Below are 23,671 nucleotides of genomic sequence, written 5' to 3' on the forward strand. Positions count from 1 at the left end.
CTCCCCGAAGCACTTCAAACAAGTGTCATGTGGGTCACCGCAAGGCATTGGCTTCATGAACTTCAAATACTGTTTGAAGCCATGTGACCCCGGCATTACCTTCCCCAGACATAAGAGAAAAATTGGTGAATCCACACTGAGTAACGCTAAATCCCCACTGAGAGTAACACTAAACTAATCACAATGAATTAAACTAATGGTTATGCAAACACTAAGGGAAGAACAATTAGAGAATCGCTCCAGCTACCGTCATGGGCTGTAAGAAGGAACTGAGCAGGTGGAGGGCCAGCAGGGGCATATATGCATCGGTATACTGGCGCTACTCCAGGGGGCTCCCTGGCTGGCCCGACGAGTACTGCCAAGGGAAAAAAGCTCCGGAGATCCGTGCACGCGGCACACACACACCTAACTGGAATGGACATGAGCAAGCACTCAAAGAAGAATAATCTGTTCACATCTGGATGGTCACAAATGAGTTCAGAAAAGGGCCTGAGGAGAGTTGTTCTCTCTGGCTATGTCTACACAGCAGCATTATTTCAGAATAACTGGCATTTTTCCGAAATAACACAGTACATGTCTAAACAGTAACCAGTTATTTCGACATAATGTTGAAATAATGTTAAGCTGGAGGACTTCTTACTCCAATTCCTGTAATCCTCATTTTACAAGGAGTAAGGAAAGTCAGAGGAAGAATGCTCTAACTTAGACTTCCTGCTGTGTAAACAGCACCAAAAGTTGAAATAAGCTATTTTGACTTAAGCTACGCAATTGATGTGAGACATGCCCTCTAGTATTACTTCCCATAGAGTTTCTCCAAGACACTCCAGGTGTGGAAAGCAACCTGGTACAATGTGTTCCAACTCCTTGTGGGGTTTGCAATTTGTGTTGACAATAGTAGAGATGAATGCACTCTGAAAGCCATTTGGAGATTCTCTGCTTAGATGTAGTTTCTCCTTTAGATCTCTGCAAAGCTGAAAGAGTTTTGATTCTTTTCTGAATGGTTTGGACCATTTGACGTAAAAAACTAGTTTCCTTCTGGCATCAGTCACCGCAGCTCACAGCCAGTGCCAGACAAAAATGGGACAGGGGGTGGGGCCCTGCTGGCTGAGAGCTATCACATCAGGGGTACTAATGGGACCAGCAGGGGGAGTGACCTGCCCCCCATGTGCTGCATCTTAGCTCACCTCCAGTCTTGCACACCCACCCCCATCATCAGCCACTGGACCACCCACTCACCACTGGTGGTCAGGTGGCTGGCAAGCAGGATCCAGACAGCAGCAGGACTTACTAGTATTGACGGGGAGTTGGGAGGCAAGGGAGGCAGAAAATACAGGATAATTTGTCTTTAAAAACATAAGAACAGCCATTCTGGGTCAGCCCAATGGTCCATCTAGCCCAGTATCCTGTCTGCCAAAAGTGGACAATACCAGATGCCCAAGAGGGAGGGAACACAACAGGTAATCCTCACTTTCTCCCTCTCCTGTCACCCATTTCCAGACAAATAGAGGTTAGGGATACCATTCCTATCCATCCTGGCTAGCAGCCATTGATGGACCTAACCTCCATGAATCTATCTAGCTCTTTTTTGAACCCTGCTAAAGTTCTATTCTTCACCACATCCTCTGGAAAGGAGTTCCAGAGGTTGACTATGCACTGAGAGAAGAAAACCTTCCTTTTGTTTGTTTTAAACCTGCTGCCTATTAATTTCACTAAGTTCTTATATTGTGGGAATAAGTAAATCACTTTTCCTTAATCACTTTTTCTATACCAGTCATGATTTTATAGACCTCTATCATATCCCCCCTTAGTCTCCTCTTTTCTAAGATGAAAAGTTCAATTCTCTTTAATCCCGTGGTCCCCAACACGGTGCCCGCGGGCGCCATGGCGCCTGCGGGGGCACTTGCATGCGCCTGCCAGGTGCTCGGGGCTGGCTTGGCCCCGGGCACATGGTGCGGCACTTGCGGGGAGCGTGGGCCCCGGGCACGCGGCGCTTGCAGGGGGAAGGGGGAAGCCCCGGCCCCGGGCATGCGGCGCTTGCAGGGGGAAGGGGGAAGCCCCAGCCCCGGGCGCACGGCGCTTGCAGGGGGGAGGGGGAAGGCCCGGCCCTGGGCGCGCGGCGCTTGCAGGGGGGAGGGGGAAGCCCTGGCCCTGGGCGCGCGGCGCTTGCAGGGGGGAGGGGGAAGCGCCGGCTCCGGGCGTGCAGCGCTTGCGGGGTGCTTGCGGGGGGGGGCATCGGCCCCGGGCATGTGGCTATGGGGGGGCCCCCAGCCCCAGGCAAGAGGCTATGGGGGGGGCCGCCCCCGGGCGCGCAAGTGTCCTCGCCCCCTGGCACCCGGCGGGCGAACGGTCACGCCCCCTGGCGCCCGACAACCTCAAAGGTTGGGGACCACTGCTTTAATCTCTCTTCATATGGGACCCATTTCAAACCCCTAATCATTTTTGTTGCCCTTTTCTGAACCTTTTCCAATGTCAATATATCTTTTTTGAGATGAGGTGACCACATCTGTATGTAGTATTCACTATGTGGGCATGCCATGGTTTTATAGAGGCAATAAGATATTTTCTTATTCTCTATCTATTTTTAAATGATTCCTAACATTCTATTTTCTTTTTTGACCACCACTGCACATTGAATGGATGTTTTCAGAGAAATATCCACAATCCTCCAAGATCTTTCTCTTGAGTAGCTGTAGTCAAATCAGTCCCCATCAAGTGGGCAGGAGGCTGCAAACAGGGGAGTATAAGAGGGAGAGCAAGAGATCCCACTGTTGAACAGGCTACCAGGTGAGCATAGTAGCTTTTGGTGTGAGTGATTTTGCTTAACTGTTTGAATTTTGATTCTGATTTCAGGTGATTTCTGTTTTAGTTACTGTTGCAGTGGGGATGGTGTGTCTGGAGTGTTTGATCCTTCGTTCCTTTGATCAGCCTCAAGATCAGCCTTCCTCATGTGACTAACGAGGGGGTAGGCTTGACCTAGATGAGCAGGCTTTAAAAGCCAGAGGCAGAGTGACTAGGGGAGCAAAGCAGACGGGGAGTTTAAGAGGGAGATTGAAAGAGGGAGGCCTATTGTGGTCAAGAACACCCGCAACACCTGTACCAGCACTGCTTCTGTCTCCTCCGCCTGCCTCTGTAGCCAGACAGACCATCTGACCATGGATGCCTCTATCCAGATCCTGATGTGGTTTTGCAAGGACTGTGGCTTGCAATTCTCACTTACAGAAATACAGGCGGGGGGAGAAACCATCCAATGTGAAAGGTGCCTGCTGGTAAAATCTCTCAGAAGCAGGTGCGAGAGCTAGAGGAGGTGACTAGGCAGAGGAACATCCGAATCCACGAGCAATTCCTGGACAGTATTCATGTGGAGACAGCTGAGGTAGCTGTCTCACTACACAAGACTGCTGACACAGCGCTGGTAGAGGAGGAGATGACTGAGAGGGGACATTGGCAACTGGTCACTTCTAGCAGCAGGCAGTGCTCCAACCCTCTCACCGTGGTACTTGGAAACCATTATGCTCTTCTTGATTCAGGAGATAAGGAATCACTCTCCACAGCTGAGCAGGAGAAGCCTCGTACCCCCAAAGCTGGGTTTGCTGCCACCACTGCGAAGAAGAAATGTGAGGTAGTGGTAGTCAGAGACTCTCTTCTGAGGGAAACAGAGGTGCCCATCTGTCGCCCTGACATGTCATCTTGAGATGTATGCTGCCTTCCGGGGCCCCATATCCGAGATGTTACAGAGGCATTGTCGAGGATTAACTGGCCCTCTGACCACTCATCCATGTAGGCAATAATAATACTGCAAGGTGTGACACTGAGCAATCAAGAGTGACTACAAGGCTCTAGGAGTATGGGTGAAGGAGTCTGGAGTTCAGGTGGTGTTCTCTTCAGTCCTTCCTGTCAAAGGTAGGGGCCCAGGCAGAGACAGGTGCATCCTGGAGGCGAATGCCTAGCTGCGAAGATAGTGTCGCCAGGAGAGCTTCCTCGACCACAGGATGATATTTCAAGGAGGACTGCTAAGCAGGGATGAAGTTCAGCTTTCGAGGAAGGGGAAGACCATATTAGAATGCAGACTGGCTAACCTAGTGAGGAGGGATTTAAACTAGGCTAGATGGGGGCAGGTGACCAAAGCCCACAGGTAAGTAAAGAACATGGGAAACCTGGGAGATGGGCCAGAGATGGGAGGGAGTGTGGCCTATAATAGGAGAGAAAAAGGAGGGACAAGGCAGAATTGGGAGGCAAGATCAAATCAGTATCTTATATGCCTATATACAAATGCAAGAAGTATGGGTAATAAGCAGGAAGAACTTGAAGTGCTAATAAACAAACACAACTATGACATCGTTGGTATCACAGAGACTTGATGGGATAATACACACAGTTGGAATATAAGTATAGAAGGGTACAGCTTACTCAGGAAGGATAGGCAGGGAAAAAAGGGCGGTGGTGTAGCCTTATATATTAAAAATGTATATACTTGGACTGAGGTGCAGATGGACACAGAAGACAGATGTGTTGACAGTCTCTGGGTCAGGCAAAAAGGGATAGTAAACAAGAGTGATGTCATGCTAGAGGCGCTGACACTTTGAAACCCCAAGGCAGCTGCACAGCTGATCCATGGATCAGCTGTGCAGTGGGCTGCCACTTTAAAACGATGCCTCTGCATGATTCAAAGGGGCAGCCGTGGAACCCGGGGTCAGCTGGGGAGTCCCCAGCTGACCCCAGGGTCCTAGTGACATGCAGCGTAGCATGGAGTCCAGGGTCAGCAGGGGACTATGACTTCCCGCTAGGACTTCCCACTGGCCCTGGGCTGTATGCAGAGTTCCTCATTCCTCCTTTGAAATGTACAAGAGCCCTAGCAGAGGCTCTTGTATGTTTTGAAGGAGAAATGTGGAAGTGCCTATTGACTAGTTGATGAAAATTCCCTTGACTAGTTGACTAGTTAATTAACCACATTTTAACATCCTTAGGAATGAGTACTGCAGAAAGGGACCTAGGGGTCAGAGTGGACCTCAAGCTAAATATGAGACAACAGTATGATGCTGTTGCAAAAAAACCAAACATGATTCTGGGATGCATTAACTGGAGCGTTGTGAGCAAGACACGAGAAGTCATTCTTCTGCTCTACTCTATGCTGATTAGGTCTCAACTGGAGTATTGTGTCCAGTTCTGGGCACCAAGTTTCAAGAAAGATGAAGAAATTGGAGAAGGTCCAGAGAAGACCAACAAGAACTAAAGGTCTAGAGACCATGACCTATGAAAGAAGACTGAAAGAACTGGGCTTGTTTAGTTTGGAAAGGAGAAGACTGAGAAGGGACATGATAGCAGTTTTCAGTTATCTAAAAGGGTGTCATGAGGAGGAGGGAGAAAAATTGTTCTCCTTGGCCTCTGAGGATAGGACAAGAACCAATGGGCTTAAATTGCAGCAACGAAGGTTTAGGTTGGACATTAGGAAAAACTTCCTAATTGTCAAGGTGGCTAAACATTGGAATAAATTGCCTGGGGAATTCCACAACCTCCCTATCTCTAGAGATATTTAAGAGCAGGTGAGATAGACATCTATCGGGGATGGTCTAGATGGCACTGTGTCCTGCCATGAGGACATGGGACTAGACTCGATGACCTCTCAAGGTCCCTTCCAGTTCCAGTGTTCTATATTTTATGTATAGTTGGGATTATTTTTTCCAATGTGTATTACTTTACATTTATCAATATTAAATTTCATTTTCCATTTTGTTGCCCAACCACTTAGTTTGGTGAGAACTTTAAGCTCTTCATAGTCTGCTTTGGTCTTAACTATTTTGAGCAGTTTGGTATCATCTGCAAATTTTGCCACCTCGCTATTTACCCCTTTCTCTAGATCATTTATAAATAAGTTGAATAGGTTTGGTCCCAGTTCAGACCCTTTGGGGACCTGCAGGAGGGCTTTAAATATGGGACATCTTGTTACAGTTATCTAAATATACTAGAATTGTGAAAAAGATTTGGGGGATCATGAGAGCCCATACGACACTATCTTGTTACGATAGGGATCTTGTCCCAATACAAATTGGAGAAACCTCATGTGTATGGCAGGGGTGGGCAATAATTTTTGAGGGGGGCCACTCCAAAACTTTGATCAGTAGTCAAGGGCAGCACTCTTCCATGATATTAATGGAGGAGGTGTGGAGCTTGGGATGGAGGCTGAGTGCAGAAGGAAGCTCTGGAGAAAGGAATGGGTTGTAGGAGGAAAAGTGGAGTCTGGGAGGGTATGTCTACACTACATTCCTCTTTCGAGAGCAGAATGCAAATGCAGCTGAGCAAAATTGCAAATGAAGCGTGGATTTGAATTTCCCATGCTTCATTTGCATAATCGCATCCGGCCGCTATTTCGAAATACCCTATTTTGAAATTAAAAAAACGCAGTCTAGACGTGGTTATTTTGAAAGAAACCCCTTCTTTCGAAATAACCCTTACTCCTTAAAAAATGAGGTTTAAGGGTAATTTCGAAAGAAGGGTTTTCTTTTGAAATAACCGCGTCTGGACTGTTTCTTTTTTCGAAATAGGGTATTTCGAAATAGCGCCTGGATGCTATTATGCAAATGAAGCATGGAAAAATTCAAACCCACGCTTCATTTGTAATTTCGCTCAGCTGCATTTGCATTCCTCTCTCAAAAGAGGAATGCAGTGTAGACATACCCGGAGGGAGTTTGGGTGAAGATGGGGGTTGTAACCTGGGGCAGGGTATTGGAGTGCAGGAGGAGGATGCAGAAGAGAGTATGGGTACAGGAGAAGATTCTGACCTAGAGGAGAGAAACAGGATGGGGTATGGATGTAGGAGTGAGGTGTAGGAATGCAGGGGTTTGGGTTGTGACCTGGGTAAGGAGATTGGAGTAGAGAGTCCACGAGGGAGTATGGGTGTAGGAGTGGAGGTGCAAAAGGTTTGGGTTGTGACTTAGTGCAGGGCTGCAGGAGGGGGAGCAGAGGGTTGGGAAAAGGGAGGAGTTGGGGTGCCAGAGTCAGGCTCTAGTCAGAAGGCATTTACCTAGGGGACTCCCAGTCAGCAGGACCCTCAGGCTGGCTCCCTGTGTTCCACGCCACTCAGTGTGGCTGGCTGAAGAGGCCACATATTCTCTGCACACTGAGCACCCTGGGGAAGAGGGAGCCTCCACATAATGTCCATGCTGCAAGAACCTCCCAGGCAGTTCCCATTGGCTGATTTCTGGCCAATGGGAGATATGAGAGTGTGCTGAGGGGCAAGGGCAAAGCACAGAGCCCCACCTCACCCTGGCATGCATAGTTAAGACTGCCCCTACAAATAGCTGCTTTGAGTGATACACAGGGCACAGAAAGTAGGGAGCCTGCCCGAGGCTCCTACGGAGCAGCGTGCCAGATCTAATGGCTTGGTGTGCCAAATCTGGCCCACAGGCTGTATTTTGCTTGTCTCTGCTGTATGGTGATATGAAAGTATGCATCTTGCAGGTCAAGGGCCAAGAAATAGTACCCTCATTTTAGTACTGGAATTACTGTTGCTAAAGTACCCATCCTGAACTGTTGTGTTTTAATTAATTAATTTGGGTTTCTCAAGTCAAGAAAAGCTTCCAACCCTCAGTCTTCTTCTGGGGTAATGAGAAAATAAGCCCTTCCCCTCAGTGTAGTACTGGTACTGGTTTAAATTTTGGGAGATGGTCTACTTCATGTCTCAGAAGGTGCTTGTGAGAAGGATTCCTGAAAAGGGATGGGGCTAATGGTTAAGGTTGGTTAACTACAGGCAGTCCCCGGGTTACGTACAAGATAGGGACTGTAGGTTTGTTCTTAAGTTGAATTTGTATGTAAGTCGGAACTTACACATATTTTTGGGGGGGGGGGACCGGGGAGCTGGAGTTAGGTGGAAAAGACCCTGATTCTCATACAACTTCCTTATTCTAAGAAAAACACATACTGTTTTGATATGAAGGTTTTTTTGGTTGATATTTTAATTAAAAATTGATCATAAGTTTCAGTGTTTCATGCTATATCCAAATCTTCCTTTTGGAGTACCTGAAAGATCCCAATTATTCATTTAATAGTCAGAATCTTTGTTTTTTATAACTAAAAAAAGTTTATTCACTGCATATTACTGTTCCAAACAGAATTTGCTACAGATGGTTCAGTGAAATGGGTATTAAGTGTAATCAATAGTCATTGGAGAGCACAGTGAAATATTGATACAATCAAAGCTGTTGTTGTATTCTGCTGAGCAGAAAATGGAAATCCCTTCCTGTGAAGTGTGTGTGTGAATTTATCCACAGGATTAATTTTAAAGAAAAATTCTGTGTTGGGAACAGGAGTTTAGCCACAGGTGGGTCCTCATTGTCCACTCACCCACTTTGCAACCAGACCCATCCCCTCGGGGCTTACCCTGCTCCGCTCCAGCCAGGGTATGGGGTTGGGGCTTATCCCCTCTTCCCTTCTGTCCTGCTCCTCCCCATTCTTGCCCACCCACACCACTGGGTAATTTTTCAGCTTCACCTCTGCCAGGTTGGAAGGGACTTGTTAATTTCACGTGACGCTAACAAGATACTTGCAGCTCTAGTGCTGAAGAGGGAAAGAGCTGTTGCTCCCAAGGTGGGGACTGTAACACAATGGGTCTCACTGCCTGCTGCTCCTGCTGTTCCCTAGGAAATTAATTTTTCCGCTCTGGGGTGCCCCCTTTTGGCTGGTGTCTTGTTCCCCCCAGCAGACCCGCGTCCTCAGCGGCGAGAAAAGCTGCTCCACGTCTCCCTGGTCTGCTGGGGGGGAAGTGCTCCCTGCTCCGCCGGAGGCGGCGACAGTGGAGGAGGCACCCCACACCAGCTGCGCCCCCCCATTTGTAACTAGGGATCCGACGTAAGTCGATTGATGTAACCCAGGGACTGCCTGTATATGCCTCAAGCTTACTGGTCCCTACTAGGGTGCACCTCTTGTTACTCTGCAAGTCAAAAACAAGACTGGAATAAACTGAGTGACTTTGAGGATAGTGTTGTCAGGCAGTGAATGGGTCCAGTTACCATAGGCAAGAATCCATATAACTAGACACAGTAGATAACTAGGAGCCTCATAGTGCTCCGTTCCCTGATAACCATTACACCCAACTCGTCTGGCCAGTCACTGCTTCAACACCTTCTTGCAACTTCTCCCCACCACCTCCTGATCTTTGTGACACTCCCTCCCCAGTGCCAGTTTGACTCACTTGAACTGTAGCTTCCACGCACTGGCAAATCTGCTCCCACCCCTCTGTGCACACCACTCATATTGCTGCACAGCTTCACATCTTGCTCGGCAGCCCCCTGCCTCCCCCATTGCATCGTCACAGCGCTGCTGCCGGCCCGGCAGCCCCTCGCCTGACAGTTCACAGCGCCCCCATCCCCGCCCCAAGTGTAAGGGGCCTGCACGTCCCACAGCTCCCTCCCCTTCACGAAGCTCCCAGTCTCACTTTCGCATGGGGCGGCTCCCAGCCCCACCCCTGCGCCCTCCCCGTCCTACCCCAGGTCAGCTCACATCTCTCCCACCCCTCCCCTGCCCGCTCCAGCTGGGCTCACCCCCACTCTCCCCAGTTCTCCGGCAGTGTCAGAAGCGGGCTCTGCTTGCTCCCCGCATCCCCTCACCTGCATGGCACGCGCTCTCTCCACCGATGCAGCTGGATCGACTCACGGCGCGGGCCGTGTCAGGGCTGGCCCCTGCGGACGGAGGGGCGGGGGCCACGTGCACTGTCCCTGTCGCAGGGCAGACCTAGCCCCTGAATGTGAAGCAACCGCCAGGCCGGGCCGTTATTTGCCGTCTTAGAACGGCCTCTGCTTAGACACAGAGGAGTGGGCGGAGCCATGAGAACGACCACTTGCGCATTCAAATCACTGTAGTCTTGGTACTGGTTCTGCCGCAGCGGCCGTTAGCACCTCGCCAGGCTACGGCGCGGAAGAGCGTCCTGCGCGAGGTGTAACGGCCGCTGCGCGAGCTCCTGCCGCTCTTCTCTCCGTCGGGTCCCCCAGGGGGCGCTCGGCTGCCGCACTCCTCTCTGCCGCGTGCGCACGCGCCTGAACCCCGCGGTAGCTGAGCTGCCGCTGCCTCTAGGAGAACCGGGTTCGCGCCTTCGCTGCAGCAGTGGCAGCCAGTTGAACGGGGCCGCCGCTCCGCCAGCGCCCCGACGCGCCACGTGTGCGGTGCCCGCGGTGGAAATGCAGAGCGAGTCAGTGTGTAAATAACCGGCCCCTCCCTGCCTACTAGATGCACCAAAGACTGACACCTCCCCTGTGCTGCGCTCAGACCCCCGGCGCTGGAATATGTCAGAGGGAGACGACGAATGGTCCATCCAGCTGGTTCCCTGGGACCGCAAGGGCCCCGTGTGAGAGTGGCGCTCAGTGGAAAGAGCTACATGTAGTAGGTTGCCTGATCATTAACGCTGATGGTGGCATGTTCCTTTATCTTTCTTCCTGTAATGAACCTGCCTGGCATGGTTATTCCTGGCCCGAACAGTCAGTCCACACACACGCCATGCTGTGCATGCGCTGCCGAGCCCAGCAAGCTACCGGTTGCACTGCTACACCTGCTCTTCCAGCACAGCCAAGGCTTCCACATGCCCACCCTCTAGGCTTGCCAACTGTCTAATCAAGAAAAATCAAATGACCCTGGCCCCACCCCTGCTCCGCCCCTTCCTTGAGGCCCTGCCACTGTTCACCCTCTCTCCATGCTTGCTCTCCCCAACCCTCACTCACTTTCACAAGGCTAGGGCAAGGAGTTGGGGTGTGGGACGGGTGTGGGGTGAATCTCTAGAAAGGAGTTTGGATTGTGGAGGGGGTGCAGGATGCAGATTCTGCAAAGGATTTTGAGTGGGAGGAAATGCAAGGTGCAGACTCTGGGAGGATGTTTGGGTGTAGGCTCTGGACTGGGACAGGCAAGTTTGTGGGGTACAAGCTCCAGTAAGGACTTTGGGTGTGGAAAGGTGTGATGGGTCAGGATCTGGACTGGGGCAGGAGATTGGGGTGCAGATCTGGGGGCAGTGCTTATCTGGGGCAGCTCCTGAACCTAGGGTTGCCAGACGGTTTCAACAAAAATACTTGACATTACATCACAATTTACATTATATCTTATTTAGAAAATACCAGACATTTATATTTTCTTCAATTTGTTTCTGGAACAGAAAGCTCAAATATTGGACTGTCCAATATTCAAAACCGGACACCTAGCAACACTACCTGAAAGTGACTATCACACTCCTCTGGCAGCAGCTCCTTGGCCAGAAGACAGGGGTCTTTGTGTGCCACAGTTCACAGACATCACCCCCACAACTCCCACTGGCTGCAGTTCCCAGCCAATGGGAGCTGCAAAGTTAGCACTTGGGGCAGAGCTCAGAGACACCTCCTCCGCCCCCCCACAAGGATTTCATAACAAACTAATGTGTGATTAATATTTAGCCATTTTTACTGTAACTTCTGTACATACTTTATAGCACTAGAACTAATTGTTCATGGTGGCTTCACAGGCCATTCAGGTAATATGTCCTTACAACTCAGGATCTTCTTTCTAAAGATACCCCAAGTCTCAGCTGACCTTATCAAAGAGTCACCATTCTCTTCAAGAAGAAATACATGAAACAACCTAAGCATGGCAGCTACTCAATTTCAAACAGATGTTGGCCCATTTTATCCCTGTTTCAGCTATTTTTATTCCCTATGCACCTAAAGGGGGAATATTTATGTCTGAAACATGTATCAAATATATACAATGGCTGATATTAGGCCACTCTTCTGATGAAATGCCATTTCAAGAAATCACAGCTACATAAAACAAATAACTAAAGAGGAAAGAAGAGGGTGAAAATAGCATGGTATTTTGATTTATGCTGTTTGCTACAAATAGCTCATTAGATCCTTTCACCACAACTTGGTCTATCAGGCCATGTCTACACAACAGGTAAGATTGAAGCAGCCGCAGTCGAACTTCCAGAGTTTGAATTAGAAGACACACTAATTCGAACTGAGAGGACGCTCCTCTCAATGCTGGTAGTCCTGCTTCTATGAGGAAAGGAAGTCGAAAGGAGAGTGTGCTTCCTTCAACTTCCACAGAGTGGACAGCGCCAAAATTCAAATTAAGGTACTTTGACTTAAGCTATGAAATTAACGTAGCTGAAGTTGTGTATCTTAATTAGACCTTACCCCTTAGTGCAGACCAGCAGCCAATGTATTCAAAATATTTGTTTTATTACTTTTGTTTTTAAAAAAAGAGTATCTGTTCTGATACCATGCTTGGTTTTGATTAACAGCAATTTGAACAGATTATTTCACGCAATGAATCTCTAATCACACCAGCCCATATCAGGAAGTAATTCAAAGTTCTAGCCAAGAAGAGCATGTTCCAAGTAATCAAGTATTTACATTCTTTTCAGTTGTATTGTACTTTTATGACTCTTCAAGTACATTTTATAAACAATGGCACTGCAACAATAATAGTATTTTAAGAAAGATTTCATATGCTATTTTAGAAAAATCAGCATTTTTGCCTTGCTTTTTATGTATATATGTCTGTGCATGCATATGCATATAGGGTAGGGGTGGGCAATAACTTTTAATAGGAGAGCCACTCCAAGATTTTGGCAAGGGGTGAAGGAATGAACTTCTATGGCGGTGGTATGCAAGATAGTATGGAGGTTGGGTACGGAAGAGAGCTTGGAGTAGGGGACTGGGGGAAGAAGGGGGTGAGGGGTCTGAGAGGGAGTTTGGGTGAAGGAAGGGGTTGTGATCTGGGGTAGAGGCTTGGGGTGCATGGTCCAGGAGGGGGTATGGGTGCAGGAGAGGATTCTGGCCTGTGAGAGAAGTATAGGAGGTGGTGCAGGGTCTGGGAGGGAGTTGTTACCTGGGAGAAGGGGATGCAGAGGATTTAGGTATGACCTGGGCTAGGGGAATGGAATGCAGGGTCAGGGAGGGGGTATGGGTGTAGGAGAGGATTCTGACCTGTGGGAGGATTATAGGAAGGGGTGCAGGGTTTGGGAGGGAGTTGTGACCTATGAGAAGGGGTGAAAGGGGCACAGAGGATTTGGGTGGTGGCCTGAGGCAGGTAGTGAGAGAGGATGGGGTGCTAGATGCAGGCTGTGGCTGGAAGGTACTTACCTAGGCAGCTCCCAGCCAGCAGACCTGCAGGAACCTTAGGCAGACTATCTGCTGCTGGCTGTTCCACGTGGCTCTGCTCCAGACATAAGGGGGTAGAGGGAAGGAGAAGGCTTCTCACACTGCTCCTAGCCCCAGCAAAATGTCTCAGTTCCTGTTGGCCAGAAACTTGCTAATGGGAGCAAGAGATTTTTGCTGGGAGGAGGGGGGAGGGCAGAGGCAGCATGTGAAGACTCCCTCCTCCCTCTCCAGCAGTCCAGAGCATAGAGCAGCTGGCTTTTTAAAAAGCATGAGCTGCTCTCTACTTAAGGGTTCTGACAAGGTAACTGTGGGCCAGATTCAGTGGCTTGGCAGGCTGAATCCAGCCCACTGGCAGCCTCTTGCCCTTCCCCCCGAGCATAGGGGCTTATTTTCCTCTTTCACATGTTTTACAAGGATGTAAGTTCCTTGACTTAAATTGAGTTACTCTTAGTTTACCAGGTACAAGAGCATATTCAATGTACAGAGATAAGTCTCTCTGGGTATGTCTACACTACCCTCCTAATTCGAACTAGGAGGGTAATGTAGGCATACCGCACTTGCAAATGAAGCCCGGGATTTGAATTTCCCGGGCTTCATTTGCATGAAGCCGGCCGGCGCCATTTTTAAATGCCGGCAGTTCGAACCCCGTGCCGCGCGGCTACACGCGGCATGGAGTAGCTAGTTCGGATTAGGCTTCCTAACCCGAACTAGCTGTACTCCTCATTCCACGAGGAGTACAGCTAGTTCGGGTTAGGAAGCCTAATCCGAACTAGCTACTCCATGCCGCGTGTAGCCGCGCGGCACGGGGTTCGAACTGCCGGCATTTAAAAATGGCGCCGGCCGGCTTCATGCAAATGAAGCCCGGGAAATTCAAATCCCGGGCTTCATTTGCAAGTGCGGTATGCCTACATTACCCTCCTAGTTCGAATTAGGAGGGTAGTGTAGACATACCCTCTGACTGTGAATCGACATAGGAACTAATCTATATTTTATATATTATATAATATGCTGTGTTAATTTAACAACTTAAAAATGCCTGCACTCAAAAAAATGTATTATGTAAAAATAGAAAATTCCTAATAAAATATTCTCATTTAAAACAACTCAACTGAGTATCTTTATTTACAACAAAAATAATTATGTATAGCAGTACTGGTAGGGACAAAGTTTTTTGCATGCAAAGATTTCACACAAATTTTTTGTTTACATTTTTATTCCACACAATTGTATACATCATGACACTAGGAATCAAATAATTTTAAGATGCTTTTAATATACTCGAAATTAAAGAAACATTTGCAGTTTTAACAAAATCTGATTTAGGAACATTTACAGTCTAGTGATTTTTTTAAAATTGTACAAGTAGTAAGGTATAATTTTTGAGTAAAACATTATGTCCATGTATTCCTCATTCCCACAGCATTAGTTCTAGGTAAGGAGTAAAAATTCTGAAGAAAATAAAATAGCAGTTGTTAATAGAGTTACACGATGTGATTCTATATACCCCAAATACAACAAAGGGAATAAAAATATATTCAAACATTTAATCACAGTATTGGTAAAGGACAGGGGGGACTTATGTACCACACCAAAGATTCTAATTAGCTAACTTCTTTGGGGTTCAATCCTGTAGTCCTTACTTGGCTTGGATTCACTGTGAGTTGTGTCTCTGGATTTAAGCAAAGGTCTGTTCTCTTCGCAGTATACATATGGGCAGGGATGTAGGGCAGGGCGAACGAGGCAGCCGCCCCGGGCCCCGCGCTTAAAAAAGCCCCGCGCATGCGTCGTGCTCCTTGAAAGTAGGAATAAGAAATTCTCCGGAAAAGGGCTTATTTTCCGGAGAATCGCGTCTAGACTGGCGCTTTTCTCCGGCTTATCCCCAAGCCGGAAAAAAGCGGCAGCCATGTAAATGTAAATGCCGTGGGGGATATTTAAATCCCCCGCGGATTTGCAATTCCGACTCGTCTCATTAGCATCCCTTTTCCGGAAAGGGATGCCAATATAGACGTAGCCATGCAGTTCTCCTTGAAGCTAATGAGATTTGTAATGAAGTTTTACTCAGAAAAATAATTATAAATAATAATTGTGGGTTTTCCTGTTCATTCTTTTAAAATTATTTCTGGATGGAATTTTCACAGATTACAATTCTAAATGTTTCCCCCCAAACTGTCACTAGCACTAGCTCTACTAACTTGATTTTTAGGTTCCTAGTTTTAATAACTTTCCAAACTGTCCACAGATTTGAGTGCCTCAGATTTTTAGTTGAGATATCTATAGCCTAGCTGAGACACCTATGGCACTCTGGGTGGCTCTGAGGATTGCCTGGAAGGTGTGTGGGGGTGGGGGGTAGTAGCACAGCATACTCCAGAAGGTCCCGAGGACTAACTATGAGCTGACCTATTAGGTTACTACTATATACCGGGAGCAGGAGGATGTGATTCCGGTGTCAAGTAGACATTCTCGGTATTAGTTCTCATTGAATTAATATGCTAAAAATAGTTGTGTAGCTGTGGTAGTTTGGGTTACTCATCCTAAGTATGTACTCACCATGACTAGGTGGGTTCATACTCAGGGCTGTCGGCCTGTGCCACTCACTGCCCATGGTATCACAGCTGCCCTATTTTTAGTGTCCTAGCCTTGATGACAGCTAGCACCAAGTATGTCTGCTTGAGCTAGGAACCACACTTGGAGCTCCAAGTGTAGACATAGCCTTAGAGGTATGAAGTATCTGAAGTGCCCATTGACTTCAATTTTAGATGTGATTTCTTAGCAATTCTGAAAATCAGGCCATAGGGATCTCAATTTGGCTACTCTAAAGTGGTGTCACCCAGACTAGTGGACTATTTTTGAAGATGTGGATCTTTGTTTATTTGTATAAAGGGGGCAGGATTTGGATGTGAACCTTGGTTAAAAATATGAAAGAAATACCTTTTCAGTGGAAACCTGCTGATCTTCCATTGCGTGGCTAGAAATCAATAAATAAGTCATAAGAAATTAACACTGTAAAACAGTATAGGATTTAAAGAAGAATTCACCATAGTAATATTGTATTGACTGTATTTTGCAAATCCCTTGAGTTATCCCATATATTTTACAGAATAATTTCTCAATTAAAATTAGGATAATGATCAAATAACATTGTCTATACTTTTTCACTTCTGAAAACTGGTTATACGGCAAATTTAATACTGTTTAAAATGGAGAGCCAGACCACACCCAACTCTGTTTGAATTTGCAAAAGGGAAGAAGAGAATACAAAGAGATTCTTTCCTCCCCTTTCCATCCTCACACAGCTCTCATCATGGTTATCCAGAATTTGTTACCTCTTGGCTAGATAATTTCAACACACTGCAGATGGGACTAAACCTTTGCTATTCATCTAGTGCTGCCAGTGCAGAATACACAGACCCACAACATAAAGTACATTACACCTATTTTCTCTCATATGGATTAACTGTAAGATGTTGTTGTTTATTTTAAAACCTTGAATTGTTTGAGATCTATCTATTAGATAGCTACCAGATCATGTGTAACAGGTACAGTTCAGGTCCTATGAAGCACTTGAGTTGAAGTCCCCTATAAATGGAAAGGTGCTTGCAGCATGGAATTATCAATGGGGCATCACTGGCTTTGAAATTCACTTCTCTCTTATTCCTCTAGAATTTGACTTTGGTGACTTTAGGACACACTGCAAGGACATAACTGTAAACTCAACTGGTGGGTATACTGGTAAATCAGAATCCTTGTTTCTAAGTTCTACCATATTTCATTAAAAGCATTTGGGTTACTATGGTTTTGTTAAAATCATCCAAAAATGGAGATAGCTCCTATCTTTGACTCTATTATTCTTCATTCTATTCATAGTAGATAGAAATGTGATTCTAAGTTGTTATTATTATTGTGGTGTTCAAGGCAAATTAGACAAATATAAAGAAAGTCACTCAGAAAGGTTACAATTTCAGTCTCAATGGTACCACGCTTGTGAATCATACTAGGCCAAAGCCATGTGTAGTATATCAGAGTTGGCAGGGTCTCATTAACTTTGCACCACTCGTTTAATTCTTTTCTTGCTACACCCTTTTCACTGGTGTACACTTCAGTAATTTTGCATATTCAAAATGGGCTGATTCAATTTCCATTAAAATCAATGGATCATCTCCCGCTGATGGTAACAGCAGCTGGTTAAAGCCCAGAATGACTACCTTTCCTCTGACATGCAAAGTACACCACTGTTTATGTTACCCCTGATTTTGATTAGGTCCTTTCACTTAATCTTAACTCTCTAACTCCAAATTTTATAAAGAGAAAAGTAACGTATAAAACAGGTGTACTGTTTGTCAACCACTTTAGTATATAAATAGAAAAAATAGTAAGACTACCCAACAAAATCCAGAAAAGACAATATTAAGGATGACTTGCCATACTTAACTTAATCCATTATGCTAAGAAACTGCAAAATAAGCTTACAACTTAAGTTTAGGAATGGACTAGGTATATTCCAATTAGATATTTTTACACCCTCTTAGCTGAAGTGCAAATGACAATACAAAATTAGGAAAGTGGAAAATCAGAGTATCTTGTTGCAATAAAAACTACTAGTGATATATATCATGGCACTGCATGTATTAAATTAACATGTAAAATACTAATTTGAAAAAAGCTTTTATTTACTAGGTAGACAAGGTTGACATATCTATCTGCATGTGCTTTAAATCCTTATTAGTTTAAGAGTTCTATACATGATAATTGATTATTTATAAAGAAACAGCATGGCAACATGTCCATTCAGCAGACACTAAGATAGTATGCCTACTTTCTTACTGTATTTTTGGTGTAAAAGTTTTATAAAGCCAGATTTAGATATGATCTCAGAATATCCATTTAGTAGATTAAAAAAAAATTCAGTTGGTGTGTAGGAGAAAATGTTTCCATGTTGAGACAGACACACAAGTCTATCATGGACAAATATTTACAATCCAATTACTATCTAATCCTGAAATATGCTTACCACTGACAGCACTTATTAATTTATATTTAATATTTCTACTGTAGCTCACAAAGACTCTAGTCAAGCCCTGTTCTGCTAGTCACTGTACAAATACATATTCCCGATCCTATGGAATTTACCAAAGCACCTCTGGAAATTCTAGGTGTTTATCATTGAAATGCAGATAGATCCTTAGCTGTAATGAATACTGCAACAGAAACAAGCTCCCGTGTCTCTCACTGATGTCCAATACTGTACTTTTTGCAATCTAACAATCAGTTGGGGGGAGGGGGGAATGATGAAAACAACAACCATACCCTGAACAAGAAGTAGCCCCTGCTTTGAATCCCTCCAAGTCCTTGAAGTTCCTCCTGAAACAACAATGCATTTCAAAACAAACTTGAATAACTCAAATGATACAGAAAATTGTCCCAATACAACAATTCTCAGAATTCACCAGCGAATAAAATTGTACACTATTTGTATTAATTTCATTTCAACATTGAGATGGAAAGAGAAGGTTTCTAACAGTTTCCCTTTAATACACATATAAGGCTCTTCGTGTACCTAATAAAAACATTTTACAGTACCACTGTATCCTCTGAAGCTCCAATAGGCATGCATTATGTATAATTCTCTCCTTAAACAAAATGAAACAACTCATCTTCAAAAATAATTTTGACAAGAAATAACCTTTTAACACTTGAGGGTCAAATTTTGTTTCCAGTTCTGACTCAATTGAGACAGAATTGTTCTAGAAATACACCAACATAGCTGACAGAATTTGGCTTTGACTTTCCAAGTTACAACATTTACAATTGTGACTGTGCTTTGAGGACACCTCAAGAATTCTCAAAATTTGTGGCCTTTAGCACTCCCTTCCTTCCCACATCTAGCTATCAAGAAAAGGAAGGTTGTTGTGACCTCTGAAACTGTTCATGACCCACAAGTTGAGAACTCATGATCTAATAATCTAGCTCAGGGATCTCCAAACTTTTTAAGCATGAGATCCCTTTTTGAATTTAAGTGCAATCCAGGACCTACCTCAAACCCAAATACCCTTGCCCCGCCTCCTTTCTGCCCCTTCTCCAAGGCCCTGCCCTTGCTCACTCCATACTCCCTACCCCATCCTCTCTCACTTTTCAGGCTGGGGGCAGGGGTTCAGAGCACATGGGGGTTGAGGACTGGGGCCGGGGTTCAGAATGTGGTCTCCAGCTGGGCACCGCTTACTACAGGTGGCTTCTGGGTGATGGTGCAGGGGGCTAAGGCAGGCTCACCCCGACCCTAGTCCTGCACCAATCCCAAAAGCAGCCAGCAAACTCTCTCCATCCCTGCTCCCCTCTGCTCTGTGGAGATGGGGTACAGGGTAGAGGGAGTGGCACCCTGACATCAGCACCCCCCCCCTTCCTCTTCTTCCCGTGCCCTGCACAGCAAGCAGGAGGCTCCCAGGGGTGAGGAGCACCTGCAAAGCAGAGGGCAGGAGCAGCATGGCAGTGCTGAGAGGGGTAGATGAAGTGCTGACACTTGATAGCCTCCCAGCCAAATCTCTCAGGATCACCTGTCAAAGGTTCCAAGATCTACCAGTAGATCCCAATCTACTGGTTGGTGACCACTATCTATCTAGTAAGAAAGACTAATGAGTAAACACATTCTAATTTGTCATATAAAGCACAGTCCTAAAAACCCTCCAGGCATGGAGTTCCCTTTAACTTCCCTGAAAATGATATGTATAGAGAACTTGTAGGTGTCATGAGCCATGGGCTGGAATCTTGGTTCTGATTTATGTGAGAATGATCCTGGTCCAACCCTCCATTTGGTAGCCTACTGACGTCTGCTTTTTTTAGGACCACAAAGCCCAGCTGCAGTTTAATCTCTGATCCTGAGGTCCTATTGGCAGAACCCCAAAAAAACTGACTGGCTCACTGGCCCTTTTAAGCTAGCAGCAGGACCAGGAAGCTGTCCAAACAATGGGGCTCCAGCTCTCTAGCCTTGATTTCCTGGCATTCCAATGTGGCTTGACTTGTGGTTCCTGACTGTGACCCAGCCTGACTCTGATTCCCAGTTCTGATCTCCAGTTTGTCTCCTACCTCTGATTTCCTTGCCCAGCTAACTCTTGACCTTTGTCTTGTGACCATGGAGTTCTATTTTGCCCACTAGATGTAGCTAACTGCTACTGGCTTTGACAAGAGGACTGAGCCCAATATTTGTAGAGTCCATTTTGAAAGCATATATTTCACATAGATATTTTTGTGCAACTGTACTCCAATCACAGTTCAAGTACAAAATGCTTTCCATAATACTCTTAGATCTAGAGTCACATATTTATCATTAATTCTTTCAGTCACCTCTGGTATTTCTTCGTGTCTCTGGCTATCACTGAGGCTACAATCATAAATCAGAATTATCCAATAGAAAAACATGCTTTGTTAGCTTCTGATGTCATTAGCATCTATAACAGCGCTAAGATTTCTTTGACCAAGATGAACCCAGGCACCTCCAGCCATAGGACTTCCCAATTCCCAGGAACCTCTCTAAGAAAGTAAATTGTACATCATTTTCAAGTCTTTTAAAGCATGGTAAGGCCCTGTTTTATTGTCACAAGGTACACCATATCACCATGGATCAGCTGTGCTTTGACATATAGAGAATGCCTATATGGTTTTCTTTACATCATATCCTTTCTATAGTTACATATATTTATATCAACTATACTAGGTTTTTTTTAAAGGCTAAAATAACAATGTTTTAAATGGATAATATATATATATATATGAGTTGTCCTGCAAGAATGTATGTTGAACTAGATTCAGAAGAAAGAAAGAAAGAAAGAAAGAAAGAAAGAAAGAAAGAAAGAAAGAAAGAAAGAAAGAAAGAAAGAAAGAAAGAAAGAAAGAAAGAAAGAAAGAAAGAAAGAAAGAAAGAAAGAAAGAAAGAAAGAAAGAAAGCTGTAAAGTAATTAAAATAATAGATATATGATACCAGTATCAAGCCATCTCTATATCCTTCCTCCATCTTGTTTGAGAGGTAGAGTTTTTCAAGGGAGCATCAAGTTGTTAGCAAATGAGGGGACGGTGCAATGGGGGTAAATGCAGTAAAGAAAATCCTGACCCCACTGAAAACAATTACAAAACTCCCACTTATTCAACAGGGTTTTGATTTCACCTTGTATTTTCCTTCCACAATGGTAATGGATTAGGAGTTTTATCCAAGAACTAGAAATGTTTGTGTAAGTAATTATTTGCATTATTTCAAAAAATTTGGGGGCCAATGAATGAAAGTGTCACAGAATTTAAAGTCAATAAGCTTGTGGTATTTACAGGTTCAGCAAGAGCACTAAGTTCTCAGGAGCAGGTGACACAATAATAAAAATAGGTACATGCTATCAAACAGCAATCTTTAAAATAGCAACCCAAGGATAAAATAATGATTACAATAATTAACAATAAAAATCAAATAGTTGTTAAAGTGTTGTGTACATTACCACATAGTGCAGCCCCAAGTAATGCATCGGCTCTCAGCCTAAATATACAGAGTGGTTCTCAACAGGATTTTTCAGGGTTTCTGCTTAACAGGTCTCATTTAAAAATCAGCGTTCAGTAAGTTCCAGATGCAAGGACATTAAACAGCATGGCTGTTTTTCTCTTCAATTGACTGTAGTTGATCAGATACATCCATTTAAATTAGGTATCCCCAGACGTCAGTGCATAACAGAGGATTGCAGCAAACAGGCCCATCCTACACTATGTTCTCCAACAGTTTTGACTCTTGATCGTAAGTACAATACAGGCTGGACCTCCCTCATCCGGCACCCGCAAGACCTGATGGGTCCTGAATGAGGGATTTTGCTGGATTAGGGGAGGTCCAGAGGGAAAAAAAAGAAGCCTCAGTAGTTTTCCTCAGCTCCACTTCTCCAAGATGGAATGCACAAAATAGTAATTGCACTAATTTAACTTCAACAGGTTTTAACCCAATTTCATGTAACTAGTGCAAACTCACGTGTGGACCCCTTTTTTTCAGTTTATGAATGGCTTATTTTAGTTTAGCTTAAGCCTGTTTCAAAATCACTTATGCTACAGTAAAATAAAGTGTTATTAAACCAAAATAAGAATGTGCAAAGGGGTTCCATCAATTTAGCCAAACCTGTTGTGTTTTTTTTTTAAATCACACTTTGGGGGCTTGTCTATAGGAAGCTGCAATATGCACTGTGGGCTGTGATTCCAAAAGTGCACTAATTGTGTTGTGCATTAATTAGTCCATGCAAAGCATGCTAATATGCACTAAAGTTTCTGTATTGCACTTTAAAATAATATTGTTGCAAAGGTCTCAAAAGATCAGTATAATATTCTTAGTCTCCTTTGCTAGAAATATCTAGTATCAATGTCCATCTTTGATTCTGTCTTAGAAATGGTAATAACATACATGGTAATAAATGGAGATCTGATCAGAAGCTCCCAGTATACTGAGAGTTTATGTAATGTTCCACCCAGCAAAACAGGTTGGATAAAATCTAATATTTTCTTATTTTCACTCTTTCAGGAATAAAAAGAAAATAGAGACAATGAAAGAGTCACGGCAAGGATGAGCTACCTACAGAGGCCAAGAAATAGACTGAGCATCTGTCTCTGTCATAAGAAGCATGACCATACATCCCATTTTGGCCAGCTCACTCCCTTTTTTTAAGCCTTGTCCTGGCCCTCCAGATTTGAGGAACTGAGGGGCAAAAGTGGGTATATGTCTCATTTGCTCTTGCCAATTGAGCAGCTGGAAAAAGTAAACAGAATAAATGCTCACTTTTGTCAAAAAAGTAGGGTGTGAAAAAACATGCGGGAGGGCAAGCTGTGATGCCAGTCATGTGCAAGGTGGAAGAAAGGGCTCAGATGAGTGGCTCAGGTAGCCCTGTGGGGATGTTGCTCAGGCTAGTCCCACAAGGTATCCCATTTTCCCTTAGGCAAATATGGACACCCTAGTCATAAGGATGAAAAGCCATCTACAGTTCATTGAACATTGTTAAATTGAGATAATTTTGGAAACTCATCTGAAAGGCTGTCTGAGAATTGGTAAAGTTGAAAACAGGATGCATTAGAGCAGTGGTGCCCAACCTTTTGGGGCTGCTGGGCACTCAGGGCCTACGGCGCAAGAATGGCCCGGGGCAGCCCTTGTCACTAGGCGGGTGCACATAAATGCCCCAGCAGGCACCATGGCGCCTGCAGGCACCGCATTGGGGACCACTGTATTAGAGACTGATAAGGGAAACTAAAGGCCCAGTGATCTCATCACTAGGCAATGCCACTTGTAATCCTGGTACCATCACATTACCAATAAATAAATCTATCTATATATTTTAGAAATGTGCATCTGTCTGTGAGTCCATTTGTTCACAAACTCCTCCTAAACAGTAAGAGCTAGGAGGACCACCAAATTTGGAATGAAGCTTCCTCTTATCCTAACTTAAAGCAAGATCAGGGTTTGGTTGTGCTGTGAAAACGGGAAGTATCTGGAATGGGATTGTTTTCCATAACATGGAAAGGGAGTGAGCTGCTAGGAGGGACAGTTATACTGCAGAGTGACTACA

The 23,671-nt window shown here is 45.1% G+C and overlaps 1 protein-coding gene and 1 long non-coding RNA gene across 2 annotated transcripts in view; one reads left to right on the forward strand and one right to left on the reverse strand.

Annotated features, from left to right (window-relative positions):
• The window catches only part of LOC102451787 (phosducin-like protein 2), an 80,019-nt gene that overhangs the window by 30,382 nt on the left and 25,966 nt on the right, over positions 1–23,671 (reverse strand).
• On the forward strand, positions 10,230–23,424 carry LOC112544188 (uncharacterized). The gene is made up of 3 exons (XR_003087508.3): positions 10,230–10,368; positions 16,773–16,829; positions 22,636–23,424. It is a non-coding gene; the product is annotated as an uncharacterized LOC112544188 (long non-coding RNA).

The sequence above is a fragment of the Pelodiscus sinensis genome, chromosome 4, assembly GCF_052426305.1.
Source record: "Pelodiscus sinensis isolate ZL-2025 chromosome 4, ASM5242630v1, whole genome shotgun sequence".
NCBI classification, from domain to species: Eukaryota; Metazoa; Chordata; order Testudines; family Trionychidae; genus Pelodiscus; species Pelodiscus sinensis.